The sequence below is a fragment of the Delphinapterus leucas genome, chromosome 5 (assembly GCF_059928025.1).
Source record: "Delphinapterus leucas isolate spDelLeu-1000000601 "Yukka" chromosome 5, BTC_Dleu_Yukka2, whole genome shotgun sequence".
In the NCBI taxonomy this organism is placed as follows: Eukaryota; Metazoa; Chordata; class Mammalia; order Artiodactyla; family Monodontidae; genus Delphinapterus; species Delphinapterus leucas.
The window spans coordinates 122,203,675-122,227,769 of record NC_143133.1 but is presented as its reverse complement, the minus strand read 5'-3'; positions in this window follow the sequence as shown (position 1 = coordinate 122,227,769).

Below are 24,095 nucleotides of genomic sequence, written 5' to 3'. Positions count from 1 at the left end.
AAGACACTAAGTACTACTCCCCATGAAAACCCTAGAGCATTATATGCATTTTCAGCCAAGGGATCAAGTGCATTAAATAAATATCATAAGTCACAAGCAACCCTAAACATCTAAACTCCTTGAGGTATATGTGTACTCAAAAGCAAAACCACCATTAGATGAAATTTTAATGTACTTTTCATGGTTCTTACTTTGAGAGCTTTAGAACAGTGCTGAATAGAGGGTTGAGAGTGGAGTTGAAATAAGTCCTAATGCTAAGATCATTGATCTGATAGTCTGGTGTTACAAGTCCTTAAAATTCAGATCCAGACAGAAATAAAATTATGAACTAAGGAATATTGAAATTTCAAAGTACAGAATACAAAGAGTGTTTTAAATCAATGCAAAGATTATATTTTGCTCAGGGCAAAAGAATATTTTAATAATAATGTTACATGTTGTGTAATGCTCATATAATATAAAGCATCTGAAGTGTGACTACATAAATAAATATGCATTAATTAATATATCCAATTGAAGCAGTCTCCAAAAATGTACACATGGTGGCGGTAGGGCAGAGGGATATGCAGACTACACTTAAAGGTGCTGCTAATAGAGCAATTCTTTTTTCTTTAGTTCTTCCAGTATATATTTCCAAAGGCTATGCTTTCAATACCTTTCAGCTCTTACCAATAACCATTTATGAACTGATTTTTCTTCAGAAATAATCTTACAACTTTTAGAACAAAGTTAAGGGTATGAGAATAAAAATACAAATATAATAGTTAATAACTGTATAATTATTCCATAATTATAATGGTTTATCCTCATAACAACATTATATCCACATTTTATAGGTGTATAAATAGCAATAGAGAAGTAACTTGCACAAGGTCACACGGATTTATTTAATGTTTCTTTCCAGCCATACATCTTTGTTTCTTTTTTCCCTTCTAATGTCATTCAGTAGCATTCCACTGACTTTCCAGTGTATTCTGGCACCTCTGAGGTGTCTCAGAACATTTAAAAGACTAACAGACAGGTCTTACTAACAGGTTAGTCTTACTATGTATTAATCTCTGAGTTTCTGTGATATTCACAGTCAATAATAGATCACCACCAATCACTGTAGAGGAAAAAAGAAAAGTTCCTTATTTTCTGTTTTGTGGTCTTGGAGGAAGAAAGAAATAACAACAAAACAAAAATTAGGCAAAGAAAAGCAAAAGATCCAAATCCCAAACTTCATCAGAATTTACAATCAAAATGATTGAAAATTTGCCTAAATATTTATGAGCAAATTTAATCAAAATCAGCCTTTTCACTGAAATCCTCTCAACACAAAAAGGGATATGAAAGAAAAAAATGAATACTCATATTCATTGATCAAAAGTCACGTAATAATACATTGCTAGAGCCATAAGCAACCTCAGTTTACACATGAAGACAGTGAGACCCAAAAAATCTGTGCGTAACCCAAGGTCACACTGTTGGGATCAGGGAGTAAATCTCTTTTTTCCTATTACACAGTTTTTTGCTATTCACTGCAATTTTTATAAATGCTTATATTCAAGGTTCTTGTTCACTGGTGCTTTGTCCAATATATTGTTACAAGTTCCTATCCTCACCACTTTCTTCCTTGCATAAAATGATGAGTATGTAGCTAAGAATTACATATTTGAAAGAACATTTTTGATTATATTAGGTTTTAGTAAAAGTATTAGGTACTTCTAGTTGAACTGCTAGGTACTAAGAAGTACTCGGGTACTTCTAAGTACATATTAATATGTATAGTTACATATTAATTGTCCACAAACTAATTAATGGAATTTCTAGATCACTGACTCAATCTGATTTTGTCAGAAAAAATGAGTACATTTGTATGTTCTTATGTAGGTACATTCATACACATGCGTGCACGTGCACAAAACCTGTTGAATCAATGTCAGAGATTCATGGATTTCCTCAGTCTATCCATGAGCCTTGGACTTCATTTTAGATCATTGTTGAATTATCTTTCTTTTTTACTGCTTATAATGACTATTTTCCTCCTTAATAATGTAAACCCCTGAAAGTTGGTAGATATAGTACCATCTTTAGTTAAGTTTATGTGTTAGTCTGATTGATAGTTGGTGAGAGTTGCTGAAAAGGAAAGAAGCCAACTATTTGTTTACATGAAATTTAGGAATTTATTAGGTACTGTATTTATCCAGTTCATCCTTATTTCCCATTTTCACAGATGACTGACATTCAGCTAGATTCATTATGTTAGAAAGAAAGAAAACTTTGAGTTTAGAAGATTGCTACCTTTTGTAATTATATTCTAGAGTTAATAAATTGGACCTTGATTTTGAGAGTTTTCACAACATTCATGTAAGATATAAATAAAAGTCTTCAGAGGTGACAGTGACAAAAATCACTTTCTGAGGATTTTTTAAAAATAATGAGCAAAGCAAAATGCTCCTGGGTTGAGAATACTTATGCCAGTTTTACCTGAAAGCAAATATTTTGCTTTTGTAATAGAATCTTCAGGAATACGGTCTATAATGGAACTGCTGACAAATCCTTAACTATGGAGTTGCTATTGGGTACAACAATAATGCCTTACACATATTTCTTTTGTGAAAAAAATGGAAGGAGCAATAATAAAGGTTAGTTTTATAATATTGAAATTCTCTTATTTTTTCCTCTCTCTCTCCTTCCTCTCTCTCTGTTTTTTTAACCTCCAGGGAGAAAAACAATTAGAGAAAAACAATCTAGCTAAATAGACTGGGAAACAGCCTATCTGTCTCATTACCCTCCCTCTTCCTCCTCTCACATTTTCCACAAATGGCTTGATTATGTTTACCTGACACCCTCACACTTCCCTGCTGACTGGCTGTAGGTGCTTTTAAGACAAGAGAAACAATGTTTTCCACAAACATCTATACTCCCTTTTAGAGGGGCCAGTCTTTGTGAATACATAGTTGTAACTTCAATATGCCTATGACTGTACTTTCTCAGAATTCAAAAGCACTTTCTGAAACTAGCCTTGCACAATAGATGTAAGTGGAATCAGGATTGCTCTGGGGGTGCAAACACTCCAAGTTAGCTAAGCAAACACAGAATCGGAGGTTAGGAATTCATGCCCTTAATAAGTAGCATGCCCCCTAAAAGGCTGATCAAATGCTGAACTCCTTTATACTTTCAAAAGTCGGGGCTTTAGAAATATGGCTGCCATGTTTTGAGGCTCTTTACTCCCAAATACAGCAGGATAATGACCCCTAACTGTTGCACTGAAATAAGGTGTTTTTTCCAAGATGAATCTCTTTGCAAGCACTGTATGGGATGAGAGTTGTAGAGAAATAACAAGCAGCAGAGCTGATTTTCCTGAACTCTCTTTATGGACTGAGCCATCAATCTATAACAATGTGAAGGCTTCAGAGATTTCTTAGTTGCCCTCATAAGAAATAGACATCATTCTATTTTCGGACAGTTCAGGTAGTGGAAGTAGGCACATTTTCCCCATAGTCACCAGGCTATGAATCTGAGTAACTAATCTACTGACAATTAGATGTTATGCTTCAAATTAGAAACCAGTATTACGTGTGTGAATTAATGGCATTTCATTATGCATTACTGTCTCCGTCAATAAACTGTGACTAGACTTAAGCTTTGCAGGTCTGAGGTAACTCAGGAGAGCTCTGTTCAAGTCCAGTTTCAATCAAGGGCAGTATGAAATGATGAATGTGGGAACTAAAATACACTGAATATGTCTTAGAGGCAAAACCATCTAGAGCTTCCCAGTGTGTGTGAGTCAAATTCCTTGCGTGCTGGAGAGAGCAGAGCATTGCAGGAATGAAAAGTAAGTAGAGATTTAAAATCCTGAATGACTCTCAACCTACACGACAGATTAAACAAGTCACATTTATGGATTTTAAGTTAGACTGGTCACAAACTGACCGAGCTCAATGAGTAGAAAGAACTTGGTCTGGGCTTATGAACCCTAAATCACTGAAATACAAGCTTTGTTTAGCAAGTAATAAAACTGAATCAAGAGCAGAAGCTGAATTTAACAGAGACTCCTGTGATTCTCCTCTCTCATTTGCAACCTCCAACTTCACTGGCTTGTTACAGCTGAATAGGTAGCATTTATGCAGTGAATAAAAAGCTGTCTTCCCTACCTCTTCATCCCTCTTCTCAAGTCATACAGTATTTCCAAACTCAGCCTGCTATTTTAAATGAAAAGAAATGCTGTAGCCCTATCTCTACATTAGTGGAGCATGGAGGACAACTTAGGTCAGCTCAAAATATTAATCAGTGGAGAAGCCCTCCTCGGCCCTTGCCAAGGGTTGGCCTTGGCCTGTTATTTCAAAGCGAAATTTACATTTTTTGTATGAGTGTATAGGGGTCACAGAACACTAGCTTGCCACTGGTAAGGGTACTCCCCACTGTGTGTCTAAGTAAGGTTGAGAAAGCAATTCATTTTTCAGATTTGGAATATTGCCACTTCTAAACAGATTTTACTATTTTCAATTCAAACACATTTACACACATGTATGAGTCTCTCATATTTACTACATTTATTTTCCTGTATACATAATTAAGTGAGGTAATATAAAGGAAATTTAATGCTTTTTACTATATTCCAAATCCTTGTATTCAGCTTTTTTTCCAAAATTATCTCTCTGTCATCCTAAATTCTTCTCCCTCTCTCTAGTCTCCTTATATATAATAATAAAAATAGGTTTAAATATTGGATTTTCCATTGGAGCACATCATGATTCCAGGTACTGCCCCACTACCTGGCTGCTTCACTGAATTTGATCATGACTAGTGAGTCTCTTGGCTGTACCTGGATTAGACAGTATATACATATATATTTCATTCTTTTAGTTTACTCACACTAACATCTGTAGCCCTGAATGATGTGAATTCATGGATTTCTCTTCTAGAAAAACAACGTAACTTTTGAGAAAGTGAGTGTATCTGTAATTTGACTTTGCCAGTGTTGTTGCAAGCTCCATAGTTTCAGTTAGTCAAATTTATAACCCTAAAGCAATATTCTCTTTCCCTTTTCTCTATCATTTAAAGCTGTAATTAGTTTGCTCCAAAGCATTTCTAAAATCTACATTTAATCTATAATTTTTTGGGCATCATAATCCCTAAATGCCATGCAGTTTGTCTGTGCAAGAACCTATGTGCTGAATTTACACACGTGGATTTGAAGTCTCTAATCTTCCACGTGGTTCTATTCATTCCAGTAAGAATCACCTTCGTCAAGTATCAATTTCTCTTTCAGAGGCCAACATATCCTTGTAATTGCATCTCAAATTATGGTTAAGGGATCCTCTTGTGACTCTTAATTACTAGGTTCAACAAAATGAGAAAAGAGGAGGAGAATTAAATTTATCTATCCCTGTGCTATGTATTTTATATGCATCCTCTCATTTTAGACTCAGGGTAAACCTGAGAAGAAGGGAGTATTATTTCCTTTATACAAGTGAAGAAAGTGAGGCTTATACATATCATGAAATGTACTTTAAATTCCCAAAGCTGACAAAAATTTAGGCCCTTTTTACTCCCCTTCTCTAAAAAGGGACAGGGGAATAAGGAGGAAGGGGTGAGCAGGAATGACATTTGCCACTGCCAGGAAACAAGAATGCTATACTTAAGGGTAATTGACAGGGTAACAATGACCTGCTTCTTTCATTAATTCACACATGCATGTCCTGTATAGCCTCTAAATATTTTTCTTCGATATTTGCACAGGTGATGTGTGAGTACTTGAGATATAAAAGAGTGTTACAAAAGAAAACAGAAGGAAACACTGCCCAAATTAACCCATATTCCAGAGTATATACTAATTGTGTCCATGTACTTTTGTTGAAAAACATATAACATAAATGATAGCCATGATATCAAAATTTAATAACATGAATATACATGCTTAAAATCACTGAAATTACAAGCTGCACTTGTAATTTCATCATCAGGCATACCCTGATGACTGTTTTAATTTAAGCAGATACATTTGTCAATTTGAATTAAAGTGTACATTGCATGGAGTATGAATGGTTCCTTTCAAGTTCTTGTTAAGGGCAGTATGCAGTAACAATATTAAACAATAAACAACTCATATAAATATTGGGAAAGGAATATTTTGAGAAATAATATAAAGATAAAAGCAGTAAAACATAATAGGTTATTTTTAAGTTCACAAAATTACATGTTCCTCTTACCCCTCTCCCCCCACAAAAAAGTTAAAGGAAACATCATTCGCTGTTATATTCAAAGATCTTGAGTATGACTTAGACGACAATAAATATTCCATCTTTGTAATTACTTAATTTGTATAAAAGTCCCAAATATATATTTATGAACGATATAATGTAATAGTGGAGAAAGACCCGGGAAACATATAAAAAGAATAAAATGCTGAGATTTGGAGATTAAAATAACATCTACCAAATAGGCTTTGGTACTCTCACTTGGAGATAAATTTGTTTTGCAGTAGATGGGTAGGTATGAATAGATTTGTTGTACTAAAAGCAACCTCTATACGTCACTAGATACTGATTCATTTCCCTGTACTCATCGTCAGGCTGTCTTTAGAACCTCTGGGGAGTGCTTGTTGGTGCTGTGCAGCGACTTAGTATAAGTGGCAGAGCTACTGACAAGAGAGGATTCATGAGTCCAGAAGAAGCAGCAAGTGCTGGAGTTTACTTCCAAGGGTTTCCACTGAGTCACGCCACTCAAAGCAATAGACTGTTTGGTTTGACAAATGAAATAACTCTCAAATGGTCTGCTTTCAAAATATGTTTTATATTAGCCCTGGCTAAGAACAGTGGTCTTCTGTGAATTTCAACACATGTGCCTCTAGTGTACAGTATGGCCCTGGTGAAAGACATGAGGTGAAGCAACAATCCTGACATCCATCATCATTTGATCCAAAAGGTGATTTCTGCCTTGAGGCAGAAAACATAAACAACTATGCAGTGTTTTACCTGCTTAGTATCAAAGAAATTTAATTACTGATTTAAGAGGAAAAACAATGATGTGTATATATGAAGAACTAATTTTTTTTTCTCATAAGCTGTTTACTTATTTATTTTTCCTTCCAGTTATTGAGATGTAATTGACCTATAGCATCTAAGTTTAAGGTATACAGCATAATGATTTGACTCACATACATCATGAAATGATTACCACAATAAGTTTAGTGAACGTCTATCATCTCATATATATATATAGATACAATATAGAATAGAAGAAAAAGAAAATAATAGTTTTTCCTTGTGATGAGAACTCAGGATTTACTCTCTTAAAAACTTTCATATATAACATACAGTAATGTTAATTATATTTATCATTTTGTACATTACATCCCTAGTACTTGGTTATCTTATAACTGGAAATTTGTACCTTCTGGCTACATCCAATTTCCCCTTCTCCCCCACCCCTTTTGGCCTCTGGTAACCACAAATCTGATCTCTTTTTCTATGAGTTTGCTTATTATTTTTTGAACTATAATTGACCTACAACACTATGTTAGTTCCTGGTGCACAACATAGTGATTCGATACTTCTGTATATTACAAAATGATCACCATGATAAGTTACCATCTTTCACCATACAAAGATATTACACTATTATTGACTATATTCCTAACACTGTACATTTCATCCCCTTGACTCGTTTACTTTGTAATTGGAAGTTTGTACCTCTTAATCTCTCTCACCTATTTCTCTCCTTCCCCACACAATCCCTGGGCCTCTGTCAACCACTTATTGATTCTCTGTATCTATGACTTGGTTCCTGTTCTGTTATCTTTGTTCATTTGTTTTTTAGATTCCACATATAAGTAAAATCATACAATATTTGTCTTCCTCTGACTTATTTCACTTAGCATAATACCCTCTAGGTCCATTCAAGTTGTCACAAATGGCACAATTTCATTCGTTTTTATGGCTGAGTAATAGTCCACTGTATATATATACCACATCTTTTATCATTCATCTATAAATGGACAAAAGTTCCTTCCATATCTTGGCTATTGTAAATAATGCTGCAATAAACATAGGGGTGCATGTATCTCTTCTAATTAGTGTTTTTATTTTCTTCTGAAAAATACCCATGAGTGGAATTGCTGGATCACATGGTAGTTCTATTTTTAATTTTTTGAGGAACATCCATACTGTTTTCTACACTGGCTGTACCAATTTATTATACATTCCTACTGAAAGCGTACAAGGGCTCCCTTTTCTCCAACACTTGTTATTTGCTGCTTAAAGGAAAAGATGATGATGCATATATATAAAGGATTAAATTTATGTCAAGAATTTCATTTAAAATGTAAAGGAGCATAAAAGAAAGAATAAGAGGAATTAAATAAAAACATTCAATCTTAATTCATTGATTAAAATCTATTTAGTAGGAAAGCAAATAATTATCATGTGAACAAATAGCTATTGAGAGCTTACCTTGTGCCACCCAGTTCTAAACACTTGGCATGTTTCATCTCATTTATTCTCAAGGTACCAGAACAAAACATTTAATATTACTATCACTATTTTACAAATGAATAACCGAAGCTCAGAAAGGTTAAGTAACTTCCCTCAGATAAATTTCATTGCTGAGGTTGACAATGAGATAATAACTAAATGATTAATAAAGCTAATTGCCCATATTAAGATATATATTGAATTTTAATTATAATAATAGGAGTTAACAAGCAGCAAATGCATAGTACTTCATATGCTTCACCTGGTTCAATTCTGGTACCAACACTTTGGATTAGAAATTTTAATTGTTATCACTTTACATTTAACAAAAGTGAGGCTTGAATGGGGTAAACAACTTTTTCAAAATCACTCAAGTAATAAGTATTAAAAGTGAGTGCTTGGATAAAAACTACCCACTTAACTCCAGAACTATTTCCCTTATCTACTATTATAATTTTATTTTCCCCAGTCTAAGAAGCTATGCCATGCACAATGCACCCAAGCGCGTGCACACACACACACACACACACACACGAACTTATATGTTATTTTGTCATTGCTCTAATGAGAGTAGTAATACATATAGAAAACAGGAATACACGTGTCATAGGAAAAAGCAAAATCTTTGTGTATACTCTAATAGATTACTCGCCTTTTGCCTGTGCCAGAGAAAGACTCCAAATTTTATGTTGCAATAAAAAGAACGGGCACATGTTTCAGACCACTGACCCATGTTGCTTCAAGATTTTAGTGTGAAAAATGGAACATCAAAAACAGACTCCTACGTGGAATACACTGTCCTGTACTTTGCCTCTGGATAAACACACAATCAGATTCTATACAGTATAAATATATATCATTTAAATGATTCAAAATAGCTAAGGGGATTGAAATAAATAAAAAAGAAGGTTGCAAGTCTTTTGAAATAGTTGCTACAGTATGCCATTTTTTTTAAAAAAGCCGATATTGCTCATATTTATTTCTCCTTTTTCTTTCCTATGTAGTGTTCAAGAACTTATAAAAGTGCATAATTTTTAGCCTCTTATTTAATTATATAAAGTAATTCTGGCATACATACCACCATGGACACTAACATATGTGACAATGCAGCAAATAAAAACATGCTTCACTTATTAAGATGCATAAGAGTGCTGTTAGTTTGTAACCAATTTCTGTATATAATATATTTTTGATGATTAGTTGCCTAGTTCTCTTCAGAGCTTGGAAAAAAAGACGGGAATGTAGATATGAGCTACAAAATATTAATGGCATCGTATGGTTTGCACTGGCCTGGGCCACTCTATTGGATCAGGGCTTGAGAGTCACATATGTTATAATGCAATCTACCATGCATAGTGGAACCATACTGACTCCATGTAGCTCGCCTCACCTTAGGCCTGCAGTTCTATTCCATTCCCTGTCTGCCTGAGTGAGCTTTAGCCTACTCACAAGGAATGTGCCCAAGCCAGATAAGTTCCCGGTCAACTTTTACCCTTGCCTTCATCTGATACGAAAACTGGAAGAATGTCTTCTACTGATGCAGATGGTTAATGGTCATGAGACCCCCAGGGGGAGGGAAAAACCCCAGCTCCAGTTGGTTCTGACACACTTCTCACATAGTAGTCAAATTCTATGTTTAGCTTTGGCCCCTTTTAAATCTCCCTGTAACCCCTTCAGCAGAGTAGAGTGCCTCTGTGAACGCCTCTGGATCTTGTCTGCCAGATTGCACCTGTACGTAAGTTACTCACAGTAAACTTCGTAAGTGTACTTTATGGAGCTGCCTTCTTCATTTTTGGTCTTAAAGTTCCTTCTCAGTTCAGAGGATATTTATTCAATATCCCCACCTCCCAACAACCATAAAGTCTAATTAATTATCAGATTGCAGACCTCCTCCCTTGGAAGCCACAAAATAAACCAGCTCATCTCCTTGGGACAGTGACTTTAATATACTTCAAAATATTTTTATATGCAAATAAACACAGGCATGTCATGGAAAAGAGGTAAAAGCCCCCAAATTCTTTTAAATGAAAGGACAATAGTTAAAATTTACATGTACAGAAATCCCCTTAAGGTTCCATGCCCAGTCCCCCATTTTTCCATTATAGGTACCCCCTATTTGGGGCTTCTTAAGAGGAAACATATGAATACCTCAGAAGATACCTTGATGGCGTATGAGGTAGGAAGAAGTTATCTCATCACCAGTACTGACCTGGGCGACAATTTATTTCCTCCCCTGGCTAGGAAGCACAGCACACTTGTATTTAGGTCTCTTGCCTTCATGTTTTTATGACAAAATTAGTCTCCAGCCAAGGGTAGTGTTTTACAATAACTTCTGCCCACTCACAGACTAGGATATAAGCACACATAAATGAGCTTACAAAGGTATCTTATATGTCTTAAGATCATAAATACACACTGCTTGAATTGGAGTGAAGAGACATCAAAAAAAAATCTTAAAGAAAAAGGGACTTCCCTGGTGATCCGGTGGTTAAGACTTTGCCTTCCAATGCAGGGGGTGCGGGTTCGATCCCTGGTCAAGGAGCTAAGATCTCACATGCCTTGCAGCCAAAAAACCAAAACGTAAAAAAACAGAAGCAGTATTGTAACAAATTCAATGAAGACTTTTAAAAAGGTCCACATCAAAAAAATCTTAAAAAAAAAAGAGAGATGGCCCATTAGAAGCCTAGGGTTTTGATCTAGGTTTTATATATATATATATATATATATATATATATATATATATATATATATTTGTTTTATTTTGCCCACTCATTTTTTCTTACAAAGAGAGATTTTAGATCCAAACAGAAGTCTGTATTATCAGCTTCTCTTAAGACAGGAAGATCTGGCAGCAAGTTGCTTACATTCTTGAACAGCAACAATCTGCAGTATCCCAAGTAGGGAATGACACTTCATACATATTTGTTCTTTGGTTGGCCACAGTCTCCACCACTCCCTATTATTTACTGCTTTCATCCATCTCTGTTATTTATTTCACCTCTGTGGCATCTGAGCATCAAGACAATTGAAACAAGCACATACTAATTCACCATTTTGACTACTAAGTCATCCATTAAGTAAAGCATTTTAGTAAATATGACTGAACTGCTTATAAACTGAAACAGAATAACTATGATACAAACATCTCACAGTAGCACTGATCCATTGCTTGCCAAATGTCAATATATGTACGTTATTTTTAAAGGTAAATTTCCAGGTTAAAAAAATTAAAATTAAGGGATGAATGAAGACAGAAATTACTTAAAGAAATTGAAATAGATTCTCTACCTAACCCAAGTGCAAGACCATAAGAACATTTTTGTTAGGGAAAGAGGATGTCAACAATTTAACTACCTTGTGAACTAAGTGATTCAATCTTCAATTATGGGATGTCTACAACTAAGGTTAGCTGTTAACTCTACTCATAATCTAACAATCTTGGCTTACTTTCCAAAATGACAAGTATGCATAATGATGGTAATTTGATTGGATTTAGTTTTATATTACATGATTTTACAGAATTTGTAGTCAAAATACAAATGTATTTTATCTAATTAGTAAAGCCTGATGTATTTCTCCTATAAATCTCTTATACGTGAATAACAAGTTCAGAAATGTTAATCATCAGTATGGACAAACTAATGCTTATTAGTGAGTATAATCCATCCTTTTCAGAACTTGTTAGAGATGAGAAAAAAAAATGCAATGGTCAAAAAGACTTGTGTTTATAATTAAATGTAAGGCATCCTGAAAAGCAATTTACCCATTTACTTACATTTTTAGAGCTTTTTGTTCGTTAAGGTGTCCAAAAGTAGGGCTCAAAATAAGAAAAAACCCTTTTCCAGTGATAAATTTTCAGACATTTTCCAATAGACATTCAAAGAAGAGAAGAAAATGAAATAGATCTTTAAATCTAATATTCACTGATAGTTGTATGTACATATTGGATGCTAAAACCTACTTTATTTTGGACAAAAGAAGAATTAGCCAAAATTATTTCAAAAGAATAAGCATTGTTTTAAAGATAATTAAAATATTTATGTCAAAATATATGTATTTAATTCATACTAAATTAATTGTTTTTATACTATTAGATGACTTTGTAATAAATTTTTATCTCTGCCAATTTGGGAGATAGGAAATCCAACCCGTACCATGATTAATCCTGAGATCTTGAGAAACAAACTTTTATTTTCAGGCCTTAGTTTCCTCAGACAGTGACCCTTTAACTCACAAATTCTGATATAGATTGCTTTGACTTTAATATGTATTTCCGGAAATAAAATTGCCAATTTCTAAACACTTCATTTCAACTCCTTATGGGAAATGCCATAATAATTATTATAATGGTTATAATTCTCCTCTTTCTCCTTTTTCATCACCTAATAGCTTGTCAGAATACCATAGAAGATAAACACCTGATTTGTTATTTTCAGTCAACCATCCTAGTCTTCAGATTGATTCTGAACAAATCACATTGGATCCTAATCAAGGCTCCATAAAATATGTATTATTTTTATGAACAGAGTGGGAAATGCAATCAGAGAAAAGATAGAAATAAGAAATTGGAAGTAGAAAACTTTGAGAGACAAAAAATTATCACAATTTCCAGATGACAGAATTTGATACCTACAAACACAAGAAAAACAACTACAAAATGGTTTCATACTATAAGAGAATGTGCTTAAATAGCTACTTACAAGATTTATTTCTTTACAAAAAGTAGCTTTCCCATATTTGAAGAAGAAAAACATTATGGATATCAATTAAAGTGAAGAACCCATCTAGTAAAGCAATAATAAGATAAAATACTGAAAAACAAAGTTGGAAGAAATAAAAACGCCCTATGAAGAAAACTTTAAAACACCACTGAGCTCAATTTCGTTTCTTTTTATGGCTGAGTAATATTCCATTGTATATATGTGCCACATCTTCTTTATCCATTCATCCGATGATGGGCACTTAGGTTGTTTCCATCGCTGGGCTATTGTAAATAGAGCTGCAATGAACATTTTGGTACATGACTCTTTTTGAATTTTGGTTTTCTCAGGGTATATGCCCAGTAGTGGGATTGCTAGGTCATATGGTAGTTCTATTTGTAGTTTTTTAAGGAACCTCCATACTGTTCTCCATAGCGGCTGAACCAATTCACATTCCCACCAGCAGTGCAAGAGGGTTCCCTTTTCTCCACACCCTCTCCAGCATTTATTGTTTCTAGATTTTTTGATGATGGCCATTCTGACTGGTGTGAGATGATATCTCATTGTAGTTTTGATTTGCATTTCTCTAATGATTAATGATGCTGAGCATTCTTTCATGTGTTTGTTGGCAGTCTGTATATCTTCTTTGGGGAAATGTCTATTTACGTCTTCTGCCCATTTTTGGATTGGGTTGTTTGTTTTTTTTTATTGAGCTGCATGAGCTGATTGTAAATTTTGGAAATTAATCCTTTGTCAGTTGCTTCATTTGCAAATATTTTCTCCCATTCTGAGGGTTGTCTTTTGGTCTTGTTTATGGTTTCCTTTGCTGTGCAAAAGCTTTGAAGTTTCATTAGGTCCCATTTGTTTATTTTTGTTTTTATTTCCATTACTCTAGGAGGTGGGTCAGAAAGGATCTTGCTGTGATTTATGTCATAGAGTGTTCTGCCTATGTTTTCCTCTAAGAGTTTTACAGTGTCTGGCCTTACATTTAGGTCTTTAATCCATTTTGAGCTTATTTTTGTGTATGGTGTTAGGTGGATAGACCTAGAGTCTGTCATAAAGAGTGAAGTGCTGACCTCTCAGCAGAAACCCTACAAGCCAGAAGGGAGTGGCAGGACATACTGAAAGTGATGAAGGAGAAAAACCTGCAACCAAGGCTACTCTACCCAGCAAGGATCTCATTCAGATTTGATGGAGAAATTAAAACCTTTACAGACAAGCAAAAGCTGAGAGAGTTTAGCACCACCAAACCAGCTTTACACCAAATGCTAAAGGAACTTCTCTAGACAAGGAACACAAGAGAAGGAAAAGACCTATAATAACGAACCCAAAACAATATAGAAAATGGGAATAGGAACATACATATCGATAATTACCTTAAATGTAAATGGACTAAATGCTCCCACCAAAAGACACAGATTGGCTGAATGGATACAAAAACAAGACCCTTATATATGCTGTCTACAAGAGACCCACTTCAGACCTAGAGACACATACAGACTGAAAATAAGGGGATGGAAAAAGATATTCCATGCAAATGGAAACCAAAAGAAAGCTGGAGTAGCAATTCTCATATCAGACAAAATAGACTTTAAAATAAGGACTATTACAAGAGACAAAGAAGGACACTACATAATGATCAAGGGATCAATCCAAGAAGAAGATATAACAATTGTAAATATTTATGCACCCAACATAGGAGCACCTCAATACATAAGGCAAATACTAACAGCCATAAAACAGGAGATTGACAGTAACACATTCATAGTAGGGGACTTTAACACCCCACTTTCACCCATGGACAGATCATCCAAAATGAAAATAAATAAGGAAACACAAGCTTTAAATGATACATTAAACAAGATGGACTTAATTGATATTTATAGGACACTCCATCCAAAAACAACAGAATACACATTTTTCTCAAGTGCTCATGGAACATTCTCCAGGATAGATCATATCTTGGGTCACAAATCAAGCCTTGGTAAATTTAAGAAAATTGAAATTGTATCAAGTATCTTTTCTGACCACAACGCCATGAGACTAGATATCAATTACAGGAAAAGATCTGTAAAAAATACAAACACATGGAAGCTAAACAATACACTACTTAATAATGAAGTGATCACTGAAGAAATCAAAGAGGAAATAAAAAAATACCTAGAAACAAATGACAATGGAGACACAACGACCCAAAACCTATGGGATGCAGCAAAAGCAGTTCTAAGGGGGAAGTTTATAGCAATACAAGCCCACCTTAAGAAGCAGGAAACATCTCGAATAAACAACCTAACCTTGCACCTCAAGCAATTAGAGAAAGAAGAACAAAAAAACCCCAAAGCTAGCAGAAGGAAAGAAATCATAAAAATCAGATCAGAAATAAATGAAAAAGAAATGAAGGAAACGATAGCAAAGATCAATAAAACTAAAAGCTGGTTCTTTGAGAAGATAAACAAAATAGATAAACCACTAGCCAGACTCATCAAGAAAAAAAGGGAGAAGACTCAAATCAATAGAATTAGAAATGAAAAAGGAGAAGTAACAACTGACACTGCAGAAATAAAAAAAATCATAAGAGATTACTACAAGCAACTCTATGCCAATAAAATGGACAATCTGGAAGAAATGGACAAATTCTTAGAAATGCACAACCTGCCAAGACTGAATCAGGAAGAAATAGAAAATATGAACAGACCAATCACAAGCACTGAAATTGAAACTGTCATTAAAAATCTTCCAACAAACAAAAGCCCAGGACCAGATGGCTTCACAGGTGAATTCTATCAAACGTTTAGAGAAGAGCTAACACCTATCCTTCTCAAACTCTTCCAAAATATAGCAGAGGGAGGAACACTCCCAAATTCCTTCTACGAGGCCACCATCACCTTGATACCAAAACCAGACAAGGATGTCACAAAGAAAGAAAACTACAGGCCAATATCACTGATGAACATAGATGCAAAAATCCTCAACAAAATACTAGCAAACAGAATCCAACAGCACATTAAAAGGATCATACACCATGATCAAGTGGGGTTTATACCAGGAATGCAAGGATTCTTCAATATACGCAAATCTATCAATGTGATAAACCATATTAACAAATTGAAGGAGAAAAACCATATGATTATCTCAATAGATGCAGAGAAAGCTTTCGACAAAATTCAACACCCATTTATGCTAAAAACCCTGCAGAAAATAGGCCTAGAGGGAACTTTCCTCAACATAATAAAGGCCATATATGACAAGCCCACAGCAAACATCATCCTCAATGGTGAAAAACTGAAAGCATTTCCACTAAGATCAGGAACAAGACAAGGTTGCCCACTCTCACCACTCTTATTCAACATAGTTTTGGAAGTTTTAGCCACAGCAATCAGAGAAGAAAAGGAAATAAAAGGAATCCAAATCGGAAAAGAAGAAGTAAAGCTGTCACTGTTTGCAGATGACATGATACTATACATAGAGAATCCTAAAGATGCTACCAGAAAACTACTAGAGCTAATCAATGAATTTGGTAAAGTAGCAGGATACAAAGTTAATGCACAGAAATCTCTGGCATTCCTATATACTAATGATGAAAAATCTGAAAGTGAAATCAAGAAAACACTCCCATTTACCATTGCAACAAAAAGAATAAAATATCTAGGAATAAACCTACCTAAGGAGACGAAAGACCTGTATGCAGAAAATTATAAGACACTGATGAAAGAAATTAAAGATGATACAAATAGATGGAGAGATATACCATGTTCTTGGATGGGAAGAATCAACATTGTGAAAATGACTCTACTACCCAAAGCAATCTACAGATTCAATGCAATCCCTATCAAACTACCACTGGCATTTTTCACAGAACTAGAACAAAAAATTTCACAATTTGTATGGAAACACAAAAGACCCCGAATAGCCAAAGCAATCTTGAGAACGAAAAAAGGAGCTGGAGGAATCAGGCTCCCTGACTTCAGACTATACTACAAAGCTACAGTAATCAAGACAGTATGGTACTGGCACAAAAACAGAAAGATAGATCAATGGAACAGGATAGAAAGCCCAGCGATAAACCCACGCACATATGGACACCTTATCTTTGATAAAGGTGGCAGGAATGTAGAGTGGAGAAAGGACAGCCTCTTCAATAAATGGTGCTGGGAAAACTGGACAGGTACATGTAAAAGTATGAGATTAGATCACTCCCTAACACCATACACAAAAATAAGCTCAAAATGGATTAAAGACCTAAATGTAAGGCCAGAAACTATCAAACTCTTAGAGGAAAACATAGGCAGAACACTCTATGACATAAATCACAGCAAGATCCTTTCTGACCCACCTCCTAGAGTAATGGAAATAAAAACAAAAATAAACAAATGGGACCTAATGAAACTTCAAAGCTTTTGCACAGCAAAGGAAACCATAATCAAGACCAAAAGACAACCCTCAGAATGGGAGAAAATATTTGCAAATGAAGCAACTGACAAAGGATTAATCTCAAAAATTTACAAGCAGCTCATGCAGCTCAATAACAAAAAAACAAACAACCCAATCCAAAAATGGGCAGAAGACCTAAATAGACATTTCTCCAAAGAAGATATACAGAATGCCAACAAACACATGAAAGAATGCTCAACATCATTAATCATTAGAGAAATGCAAATCAAAACTACAATGAGATATCATCTCACACCAGTCAGAATGGCCATCATCAAAAAATCTAGAAACAATAAATGCTGGAGAGGGTGTGGAGAAAAGGGAACACTCTTGCACTGCTGGTGGGAATGTGAATTGGTTCAGCCACTATGGAGAACAGTATGGAGGTTCCTTAAAAAACTACAAATAGAATTACCATATGACCCAGCAATCCCACTACTGGGCATATACCCTGAGAAAACCAAAATTCAAAAAGAGTCATGTACCAAAATGTTCATTGCAGCTCTATTTACAATTGCCCGGAGATGGAAACAACCTAAGCGCCCATCATCGGATGAATGGATAAAGAAGATGTGGCACATATATACAATGGAATATTACTCAGCCTTAAAAAGAAATGAAATTGAGCTATTTGTAATGAGATGGATAGACCTAGAGTCTGTCATACAGAGTGAAGTAAGTCAGAAAGAAAAAGACAAATACCGTATGCTAACGCATATATATGGAATTTAAGGGGGAAAAAAATGTCATGAAGAACCTAGGGGTAAGACAGGAATAAAGACGCAGACCTACTGGAGAACGGACTTGAGGATATGGGGAGGGGGAAGGGTGAGCTTTGACAGGGCGAGAGAGAGTCATGGACATATACACACTAACAAACGTAGTAAGGTAGATAGCTAGGGGGAAGCAGCCGCAAGGCACAGGGATATTAGCTCGGTGCTTTGTGACAGCCTGGAGGGGTGGGATAGGGAGAGTGGGAGGGGGGGAGACGCAAGAGGGAAGACATATGGGAACATATGTATATGTATAACTGATTCACTTTGTTATAAAGCAGAAACTAACACACAATTGTAAAGCAATTATACCCCAATAAAGATGTTTAAAAAAAAAAAAAAAAAAAAAAAAAAAAAGAGTATCTGGAGCAACTGCAAATTGAAGGAGGATTATCTTGGATTACTTGATATATTTTAAGATTTATTTTTCCTCTTTTTAATGCCCTGATTTTGTTTCTATAAAAATATTCATTAACAATAAAAACATGGATTATAAAAAAAAAAAAAAAAAAAGAGTGAAGTAAGTCAGAAAGAGAAAGACAAATACCGTATGCTAACACATATATATGGAATTTAAGAAAAAAAAATGTCATGAAGAACCTAGGGGTAAGACAGGAATAAAGACACAGACCTACTGGAGAATGGACTTGAGGATATGGGGAGGGGGAAGGGTGAGCTGTGACAGGGCGAGAGAGAGGCATGGACATATATACACTAACAAACATAAGGTAGATAGCTAGAGGGAAACAGCTGCATGGCACAGGGATATCAGCTCGGTGCTTTGTGACCGCCTGGAGGGGTGGGATAGGGAGGGTGGGAGGGAGGAATATGCAAGAGGGAAGAGATATGGGAAGATATGTATAACTGATTCACTTTGTTATAAAGCAGAAACTAACACACCATTGTAAAGCAATTATACCCCAATAAAGATGTTAAAAAAAAAAAACACCACTGAGGAACATAAAGCCAAAAAAGATGAACAAATGGCAATACATATTCTATCATTTGCTAGGAAAACGCAGTATTAATTCTATGAGGTCTAATATCAAAATATAATCACAGTAAAATGTTATTTTTTTTACCTTACTGGAAATAGTGATGCTAATTCCAAACTTATTCTAAAAATAAAATAAAATAATTTAGCATCTGTACATTCAGAGTCTCACAAATCAATGGAAAATACAGAATTCAAAGATAGACATGGCTAAAACAATGATGTAGTGTGTGAGTAGAATACTTTTTGCTATTTATTTAAATCTTAATTTACTCTTTTAAATGCCCGAAGTACAGCTCGTATGTAGAGACTATGAACTCCACAGTTTAATGATGCTTTACAAAGTGAACATATAGTGATAATCCAATGAAGATACAGAATATTACCAACATCCCAGAAGTCTCCATATCATTCTCTCCCAGTTATTAGCCTTTCCAAAAGCAATTTACTCATTTGGTTAAGCTTTACATAAGTGAAAGCAAATAGTACATATTATTTTGTGTCTAGCTTCTTTCACTCACCATTAAGTGAGTGAGATTTATCACTTTGTTGCTTATAGCCATAGTTTACTACTTCACTGTTGGTGGACATCTTTGTTGTTTAAAGTTTTTGGAAAAACTGACATTCATGGTCTGCACTTAATGGATCAGAGAGTATTTATAAGCTCAGATTTAGTATAATAAATACTGAAAATTCCAACCAGTAGTGAATGAGCTTTTCATTTGCTCCTCATCCTCATCAACTCTTGAAATCATTTTTTTGTTTGTTTTTTTAGCTTTTTATGACTGTTGTGGTAGGTACATGGTGGTATTTAATTGTGTCTTTTTTCTTTATTCCCTCATGACTACTTATGTTGAAATTCTTTACATAGGCTGTTTGGTCATTTGGATATCATCTTTGTAAAGAATTAATTCAAAATTTTCTATTTTATAAAATGTGGGTTGTCTTTTTTCTTATTGATATTTAGAAATTCTTTGATTATTCTGGATACAAATCCTTTGTTGGATATAAATATCTTTTCTCACTCTGTGGTGGCTTGCCTTTTCTCTCTCCTAATGGTTTCTTCTTGCTGAACAAAACTTTAATTTTAATGGAGTTCAATCATCAGTATTCTTCTTTATGATTACTGCTTTTTGCTGCTAGCTTAAAAATTCCTTGCCTCCTCCACCTCCAGAATCATAAAGATATTTCTGCCTTATCATCCAAATAGTTCCAAATTTTGATTTTATGTATGGTATGAGGTAGATAGGTTTACATTTTCTTACACAGGTATATAATTAACCCAGCCTTATTTATTAGAAAGAGCATCTTTCCTTACCAAATTGCAGAGGCATCTTTGTCTTAAATCAGGCTAATTTCTCTACTATTTATTCTATTTCATTAGTCTACTTGTCTATTCTTGAGTAACAGCACTGTTCTAATAACTATGACTTTATTATACATCTTGATGACAATTATATCCTCCAGCAAGGTTCATTTCCTCAAGACTGTCTTCACTATTCTTGATTATCTCATTTCTACATGAGTTGAAATCAGCTTGTCAACTTCACACGCTGAAATTTTTACTGAGACTGCATTGAATCTATAGTTTTACTCAAGGAGAAGTGACAAGTTTACGATATATGATCTCCATTGATTAATCTTCCTTACTTTATCTCATAAATATATTTTTCTTGGTATAGAAGTCTTATTCAAGTTTCTTAGCTTTATATTTTGATAAATGATATATTTTCAAAATTACATTTCTTAATTGCTTCTAAGTGAAAAATAGTTAACTTTTATATTGATATTTAATCCAGTGACCTTTTTAAAGTCACATATTAATTTTAATCGTCTCTTTCTAACATTCTTTTGAATTCCTATGTACTATATAATGTCATCTGTGAATAATGACAGTGTTACTTCATCCTTCTCAATACTTGTATCTTTTATTTCTTTTTCTTCCATCACTGAACTCCCTCGAATGAAATATTGAATAGAAATTGTATTACAAAGCTTCTCCATCTCTAACTCATTCCTAGTTTCACAGTGAAATTTTACAATATATCACCATTAAACAGGATGTTTACTGTAGAATTTTGGTCAATACTCTGTTGTATTAAGTAAGCTCCCTTCTGTTCTTGGTCTGCTAATTATTTTTAATATTCACGAATAGCTGATGAATTTTGTTAAATATTTTTTTAGTGTCTACTGTTATGGTCATATGATTTTCCTCCCAGATCTTGTTAATGTGGAGGATCACACTGATTCATTTTAAATGCTAAACCTATCTTGAATTTGTAGAATAAATCAAATTTTACAGGATGTCTTTTTTAATATGCCTGAATTCAAATTTTTAATGATTTTTTTTTTCCTCACTGTTTATAAGTTGTCCCATTCTCTCGCCATTCCTGGGACTCCAGTAGTGTGAATATTATTTATTTCTTCCATACACCTTATATCTCTTATGGCTTTTAATATATTTTCAATGATTTTTTTTCTCTCCAGACTTCAGTTTGAAATTTTCTACTAAACTATCTTTTTCTTCACTAATTATCTTTCCTTTTCTGTCTAGTGTGCTGTTAAAGCCTACTGAATTATAATTTCAGTTATTTTATTTTTAATTTTGGAATATTCATTTGATTTTTCTGTGTGTAGAGTTCAAGCAGGTCTGCTAAAATTCTCCACCTTTCTATATTATTGACCATGTAAATTAACATTATTTAAAAATATCTGTTACCCCAATGGTCTGTTTCCATTTCCTATGTTTTTCTCTAGGTTTTTTAGTTATTTTATTCTGTTACTTGATATAACTAGGTCAATATTATTGAACCTTTTAACATTAGTAAAGGCTCTGGATATTAAGTTTTTCCTGAAGAGATTTTCTTCTGGCAGGCAATTCATACCACTTTTACTTACTGTGGGATTGAGGAGATATTTGCTGATATCCTTCTTCACTGTCAAACCCAAGCAAAAGTGGAAACATTTAAAAATTTCTATTTCCAACATGATTTTTCAAAGATTCAGTTTCTTTTCAAAGTGTAAGAGGCTTGTCGCTCCACAGCCTGGCAGAGAGAGACTTGTTCAACCAGTTCAAGTGAAGAAAGAGTACCTACTAATTAGGTTAGTTTGGGCAGCCATTTATCATTTTCAAAGCATTCAACAAAATTTGTATCAATATTTCCTTAAATGTACTACTGAAATTCACCTTCCACCTCAAACACTTTGACAATTTGCTGAGAACTCTCTCTACAATGAATCCAGATTTCTGTATGTACTAAACGATGCATGTGCTCTTTGTCCCAGTTTTACATGCTCAAGGGAACTGATCATCCTTTAACAAAGTTAATCATTTTATAGTGTCATTCAGACATTTTAGTTTTCATTTCCTCTCCTAGTTTTTTTTTTTTTTTAAACATCTTTATTGGGGTATAATTGCTTTACAATGGTGTGTTAGTTTCTGCTTTATAACAAAGTGAATCAGTTATACATATACATATGTTCCCACATCTCTTCCCTCTTGCGTCTCCCTCCCTCCCACTCTCCCTATCCCACCCCTCCAGGCTGTCACAAAGCACCGAGCTAATATACCTGTGCCTTGCGGCTGCTTCCCCCTAGCTATCTACCTTACTACGTTTGTTAGTGTGTATATGTCCATGACTCTCTCTCGCCCTGCTCCTCTCCAAGTTTTTTGAACCCAGCATTTATCTGTGAATAAAGCACTGTATTATGACAATGTCAAGATTTTATTTTATAACAATAGACGAAACCTCTCCTGGAGCCAGCCACCTATGGGATAACATCGGTAAAGAAGCCAACACAATTCCTCCTGGACAGCACTTTCTCAATATGAAGACAAAAAAATTAAATGTACCTTGACCTTTTTTGTTTCAGATGGAAACTTGCAGCAAGTAAATATCGTTTATGAATTTTGCCAACATTTACAATTTTTACAAGAGCTAGAGCTTGATATCTAATGGTGAAATCTGCTTACTCACCAACCTGGAAGGAGATGTCATTTTTCCATTTACTGATCTCAAATCTCTTCAGTTTCAGGTGATACTTCTTCAGTATTTCAACTTATACTGATGGAGAGTGGAGTCTTTGATTTATCCAGCTGCATCTTGACCTAACATTTTCTCACTATAACTTTACATGCTTCCATCCTTATGTTCTCACCAACCATGTGAAACTTTTCTTTTTTGGGGGGGGGCAATAATTCCTGCTACTAAATAACTTGATTCTTGAAACATTTCATTGAATGCAGGTATTTTTTTAAAAAAGAGCTTTACTGAGTTTAAGATTCCAAGAACTATTTCTCAGTACTTTCCTTGTTGAGTGACTGTGGTTTGTAGTTATGTCATTTTGATCTTGTTGCTTCACTTAGAGATTGTTTGCAACAAACTATGTACAATGGGATTAGATAACTTGGATTGTCAGCTCCTATAAAAATAATTGGATTTCATGGTAAATATAGGAAGTTTTTGGTTTTATTGCTATAGTTTCATTTTTTCCTTTGTTGCTCTCACTCACTAACTTTGAAATGACTTTGAAGATTGTGATTGTTTATTTCCAACCTTACCAGAAGTATCTGTAGACCTAAGATAAAGAATCATCCTCTTCCATCTCACACCTCGTGTCCAGAAAACACCATACTGGATCCTCAAACATGTTTGTAAAGAGAAACATTAATAAAACAGATGGGTAATAAATAATTTTACGGAAAAAAATCACAAAAAGTATTAAAAGTTCACAACTC